We start from the raw sequence: 6,882 nt of genomic DNA, 5'->3' as shown, positions 1-6,882 counted from the left end.
ACTTCGTGCACAACCGTTGGAGCTCAATTACTGAAGTCTTCTGGCCACCATTCGATCCCCTCCGAACTCCTCGACTCGCAGCTCAGGACCACCCGAAGTGGTCAACCAAGCACATCTTTCTTCGTTTCCTCTCCTCGGGGTACCCCCTGGCCTTTGACCTCCGCTTGGGGTCCGTTCCTCGCCAGTTTACAGCTTTGCGTCCTCTCTCTCTCACCCCCTTGCGCCGATCTCCCTAAAAGCCCGCTAACAATACCTTACAGACTCAGAAGAAAGAATAACATTAATCCGAATTGGTTAACAAAGGAATACAATTCTTGTTATCAGTAAATTTTAACCCAAACAAGCTTCCAGCACTCTCTCGGAACTAAGAAGCATTCCTACTTTTATCAAAATAAAGAAGCCATTTTGATTAACATACGCAGTAACAAAGAAAAAGAAGAAAGCCCCCTTTACACTCTCCCCCCACCAAATAAAAGTCATATCCACATGACTATTAAATAACTCGCCCACTCTTCCTGCCAACACAAACACTAACCCAGGCACAAACAGTGACATTGCTTCCCAAAAGAAGAACCCCCCCCCCCTTTAATGTGGATTTCTTTTTGCCACCAGCGGCTACGAAGGCCAAGTCATTTAAGGCAGAGATAAATAGTTTCTTGATTAACCAAGGCATCAAAGTGTATGGGGTGAAAACAGGGGAGTGAGATGACTGGAAGAATTGGATCAGCCCGTGATTGAATTCCGGAGCAGACTCGATGTGCCGAATGGCGTACTTATGCTCGCGTAACTTATGTTTTTATAATTAATGCAAAAATTGCGAGGTAGTGTTTATGCGTTTACTGTTCGCTCAGATACCCGTTGGTGAGAGAAAGAATCTGTTCCGAAAACATTCTAATAAATCTGCTCCGAACGGATTCATTGTAGTCACACCCGCATTTCAAAAAGAGTCCAAATCTCTACACAGTATCCCAGTTGTGCCCTAACATCTGCGTTGTGGAGTTGTGAATAACTTCCCAAATCATAGATTCTATTTGAAAGTATAGTTTGGGGCAAGTACTAGGAAGTACGACATTTTCTTTGTCCACGACTACCCGGTTTAGCGGGATTACTTAAATTAACTTTGCAAAAAAGCTGTAGTTCAAACCTTCAATTCCAAGGTGATTGCTATGAAACTGTTTAGACAGCCCGATTCCATCTAATGCGTCATCGTACTGCGAACATTTTATAAATAGTTTGCCCACGGCCCATCATCACCCACCACATGACAACTCGCCTTACAGTGCTTGCATGGTGGTTGGCCGGCCTGTCCGTCGAAGAGAGGAAACCCCACCGCACTATAGACAGTTCAATTCTCTTGACCTCAGAGGTCCGGATGCAGTGGCACGAGCAACACACACAAAATGCTGGAGCCCAGACAGCATCTACGAAAAAGAGTAAACGGTCGAGGTTTCGGGATGATGAACGGTCTCGGCCCCAAACTCTTTTCCATACATTCTGCCTGGCCTGCTAAATTCGTCCAGTATTTGTGTCTGCTGCTTATAATACCAGCATCTGCAGATTTTCATAGGTTTGATAGTAGTACTAGTAGTCGTCATAAACTAATGTGTTCATTGGCTGTAGTGGATGGCCACTTCGTCTTCTGTACATTGTCATGCCGTACGCTCTCCATGGAGGGTGGCAGTGCCACCCTCCCAGTCAGCGGATATCACGGTGGACCTCATCCACGGTGTTGACTTCGTACGTAAGGCAGGCATATCAATCTCACTGGGATACGGCCGCTGACCACCCTCTCCTTGTTTAGCTCGCCTGTTGAAGCGGTGCACAGGTGTGTGCCACCTGTCGAATTGAAACAGCTACCTGGACCCGCAGGTGAGAACTGAGCGTTCAATGGTGTCCAAAGGTAGTGAGGTGTCCCTTAATGGGCAACGCAAGCCCCTTCCAACAGAGGTGCTACCCCTTCTAACAGAGGTGCTGCCCATTCCTGGACACCCGAACACCACAACAGTGGCCTTACAGTGTTTCCATTGGCAACGTGCTCCAGTTCAATACACAGGTTATTGGATTTTAGTGTTGCGGAATGGAATATATTTATTCAACTGGTAAGTTGATGGAGAAGATCCTAAGAGGCAGGATTTATGAACAGTTGGAGAGGCATTATATGATTAGGATTAGGCATCATAGCTGTTTCAAAGGCAGGTCGTGCCTTCGGAGCCTGATTGATTCTTTGAGGATGTGACTAAACACATTGATGAAGGTAGATTCTTAGGTTTAGTGCATTTGGATTTCAGCAAAGCATTTGATAAGGTACCCCAAGCAAGGCTTATTGAGAAAGTAATGAGGCATGGGATGCAAGGAGACATTGCTTTGTGGATCCAGAACTGGCTTGCACACAGAAGGCAAAGAATGGTTATAGATGGGTCATATTCGGCATGGTGGTCGGTAATCAGTGGTGTGCCTCAGGGATCTATTCTGGAGCCCCTACTCGTCGTGATTTTTATAAATGACCTGGATGAAGAAATGGAGGGAAGAGTTAGTAAATTTGCTGATGACACATAAGTTGGGGATGTTGTGGATAGTATGGAAGGCTGTCAGAGGTTGCAGTAGGATACTGACAGGATGCAAAACTGGGCTGAGAAGTGTTCATGGAGTTCAACCCAGATAAGTGTGAGGCAGTTCACTTTGGTAGGTCAAATATGATGGCAGAATATAGCATTAACGGTAAAACGCTTGGCAGTGTGGAGGATCAGAGAGATCTTAGGGTCCAAGTCTATATAACACGCAAAGCTGCTACGCATGTTGACTCTGTGGTTAAGAAGCCATACGGTGCATTGGCCTTCATCAACAGTGGGAATGAGTTTAAGAGCCAACAGGTCATGTTGGACCTATATACTGTAGGATCCTGGTCGGACTGTGTACTGAAGTACTGTGCTCCAATCTGGTCGCCTCACTATAGGAAGGACGTGGAAAACATAGAAAGGGTGCAGAGGAGATTTACAAGGATGTTGCCCTGATTAGGGACAATGCCTTGTGAGAATAGGTTCAGTGACTTTTCTCGGCCTTCTCTCCTTGGAGCGACGGGGAATGAGAGATGACCTGATAGAGAGGTATTGATCGTGTGGATAGTCAGCACGCGAGGGCATAGGTTTGAGGTGCTTGGAAATAGGTACAGAGGCGATGTCAGGGATAGGTTTTTTATGCAGGGAGTGAAGAGTTCGTGAAATGGGTTGCCGGCGGCGGTGGAGGAGGCGAAACAATAGGGAAGTTTAAGAGACTGCTGGATAGATACATGGAGCTTAGAAAAATAGAGAGCTATGGGTAAGTCCAGGTAGTTCTAAGGTAAGCACATGGTCCGCACAGCTTTGTGGGCGGAAGGGCCTGTATTGTGCTGTAGGTTTTCTCTGTTTCTACTTTATTTCCTCCGAGTCCTGATTAATTATTATTTCGCTGCAGTTTTCAGCCAATTGATAGTTCCCTGTTTTTGCATTATATTCCTACTGAAAAAGCAATCTTGAAAACCATTAATGCACCGATCTTCTTTCTTTGCTTTACAGGTAACTTGATGGCGATTGTGATCCTGAGCCAAGGGAAGTGTGGTCTCTCCAAGTGCATCACACGGTACCTGGTGGCCATGGCCTCGGCTGATTTCCTGGTCGGTGTTACCAACGTCCTACTAACCACGACAGTCGAAAGTTATTTCCCACTTTCTTTTCTGACCATTACGCCGGCCTGCTCGGTTAACATTGCCCTGTTTTGCGGTGCAACTGTAGCCTCTGTCTGGTTCACGGTAGCTTTCACCTTTGATCGGTTTATGGCCATCTGTTGTCAGAAGCTGAAAAGCAAATATTGCACCGCAAAAACGGCGGCTGTTGTTATTGGGCTCACGGGCACATGGAGCTTTTTAACAAACATTCCGTGGTATTTCGCATTTCGTCCTGAATATATAGTAGACAACGTTCCCCGAGGGTGTGATATGAAGCTAACGTTCTATAGATTGCCAATATGGATTGCATTTGACATTTCTGGTTTAGTCTTAACTCCTTGTCTTCCGTTTTTCCTACTGCTACTTTTCAATTCTCTGACAGTGAGAGAAATTTTGGCGGCCAGCAGAATCCGTAGGGGACTCCGCGGAAGGAGTAATGTAACGAACGATAAAGACCCAGAGATGGAGAACCGTCGGAAATCTATTGTTCTTCTGTTCAGCATATCCGGCACTTTTATACTGCTATGGAGCACTAAAACATTGTACGTGATTGCTATGCATTTCGCAGGAAATTTTGAGTATGCTGGAAGTGACTTTGAAACAGTTGGATTTATGCTGCAAGTCCTCAACTCGTGTACGAACACGTCCATCTACGTCCTGACGCAGAGGAAATTCAGGCAGCAGCTGAAGAATGTGATGACCTATCCAGTGAATTTAATTGTGAAATTAGTTAAATCATGAAAATAACTAGCGAATCCATCAAATGTTAAATGAAAGTACAGATTCAATTTTTTCCCAGTGTTCGGAAGTTTGAAAGCCATTATGCATATGTACACCACTTACCAATATTGGATAAGATATATTTATGCAAATTTATTTATACAATGCTCATCAACACCGACTCCAGCCTGGTCACCACGCCACACTGCCCATGGTGGGGCGCGCCGGCTACAACGTATCTGTCCTGGTGCTTGCAGAAAGGCGACATCGTGGTTTGAGGCCTAGTCCTCGCGAAGACCGAGGGCACGCAGTTCCCCTGCTTTCCTTCCCGTTCGCCGACAATAAAGCAGTAAATCGAATTTACGGCAGTCCACATTGTCACGTACCCCGTGACCGGTTACCGAATCAGCAGAAATAGAATACACGTTGGATTGTGGTATTACTGTAACTAATACTGTTTACTAGTAAACTAAGTAATATAGCACTATAAAATGCAAGAATATGTATAAACAGGTTAGCGATGAGATATGCAGAAGTTTGGAAATAGGAATCAAAACCAAGCTCTTTCAGAGTCTAGGGGTAAACGAATAGTCTTACGATGATGCAGTGTTCAGTTCAGTGTAGTTGAGGTCGAGGTAGTTGTTGGTGTACCGTTGGTAGGGGGGCGGGGGGAGAGAGAGAGAGAGAGAGAGAGAGAGTGAGAGAGAGAGAGAGAGAGAGAGAGAGAGAGAGAGAGAGAGAGAGAGAGAGAGAGAGAGAGAGAGAGAGAGAGAGAGAGAGAGTGAGAGAGAGAGTGTGAGAGAGAGAGAATGCCGTGGCCGTCGAACCTCCTTCCTATCCTGTTATGGTCACCGACTGTGAGCCCTTACCAGGCACGATCGTTGATCAGTGGTAGTCCTCTCACCCAGGCAAGGGTGGACCCAGAAACAAGCCCCCACCGGTCGCACCTTCACACACTGTGAGCCTTTGAACGATTCCCCAAATCGATCCTCCAAACCCTTACCTTCACGTGGGTGCACAAAGCTCTTTGAGAGTTCCGTGTTGTGTCTGCTTGCGTCTTAGCCGACCTGCTTTTTATCATCACTTGCAGGGTCATCCATCAGGCCGTCCATCACCTGTTCCCGCCTTGCTGTCTCAGCAAGAATCTTACAAGCAGGCAAAGAGAGTGTCTTTGGAGCAAAGGTTAAAAAATAGCTAAGAAGCCATAATATTAAATCATGTCTCTCTCTCTCTCTCTCTCTCTCTCTCTCTCTCTCTCTCTCTCTCTCTCTCTCGCTCTCTCTCTCTTTCACTCTCTCTCTCTCCCTCTCTTTCTCTCATCTGCAGCAGAATGCCTCCCCCCTCTTCTTCCCTCTCCGTCATTAGTAGCATAGTTCACAGGCTGTCAACTCTGGACCCCATCTCAGCCTGGTTTGCATATCACAACATTACTAATGTCCAAAACGGTCTTGCGATTACAAGAAAAACGACAAAGGCGGTCACTTGCATCAGAACTGAAACCTCTTTCGACTCACGCATCAGCACTTTGAACAGGTCTTTCACTTTCTGCGCGAGGGAGCAGCTCACTGATGAGAAAGTTCTACAGTATATTAAGTTTGTAATATTCTACAGGTTCTTACAATCATTCCAATACGTTTAAATACGAAAGAAGAAAGTGCAAAAGTTGGCTTGTTGCACAATATTACGAAAACCAAGGTGATGTCTATTAAGTCCATGGTAATAAATAGAAAGAGAGTGGAAGGAGTGAAGGATTTTGTCTTTCTCGGCTAAAAGATTTCTCCAGAGTGGCAACTGCAGCTACGAAATTAAACGGTGATTACTTTTTGGAAGGGCAACTATGGTAAATTTAGATGAAATGCTGAAGAGCAGAGACATAACATTCTCAATGAAGATCCGTATAGTCAAGTCTATAGTATTTCCAGTTGTGATATATGGCTGTGAGAGCTGGACTATTATTAAGGCTCAATACAAAAGAATCGACGACCTTGAACTTGGATGCTGGAAGAAAGAGTTAAGAATTCATGAACAGCAAGAAGACCTGACAAGTCAATACTTGAAGCAATACAGGAAGACTGCTCACGGGGAGGCGTGATTATCTGATTGAAAAGCTCAATTATTTTGGCCATGTCATGAGAAGACAGGATTCCTTGGAGAAGGCTCTCGTGTTAGGTAAAACAAGATAAAATAAGAAAAAGACGTCAGAGGCTATGATAGCTAGATAATATTACTCAGACGATGTGCATGATCTCGGAGGTGTCGGGATCCGGTCCATCGATTCCGTATTCCGGTTATTCCCTTTCCTCCTTGTTCCGTTGGGCTTCCTGATTGAGGCAGCTGATTGTTATTTCAGTCTTGCAACATATGTAGCTCAGGGATGCAGCTATTCATAGAAACATAGAAAACCTCCAGCACAATACAGGACTTCCAGCCCACAGAGTTGTGCCGAACACTTTCCTATCTTA

This window comes from Hypanus sabinus, chromosome 24 (genome assembly GCF_030144855.1).
Source record: "Hypanus sabinus isolate sHypSab1 chromosome 24, sHypSab1.hap1, whole genome shotgun sequence".
Taxonomy (NCBI): Eukaryota; Metazoa; Chordata; class Chondrichthyes; order Myliobatiformes; family Dasyatidae; genus Hypanus; species Hypanus sabinus.
The sequence above is the reverse complement of the archived record's forward strand: the minus strand, read 5'-3'. Positions refer to the sequence as shown.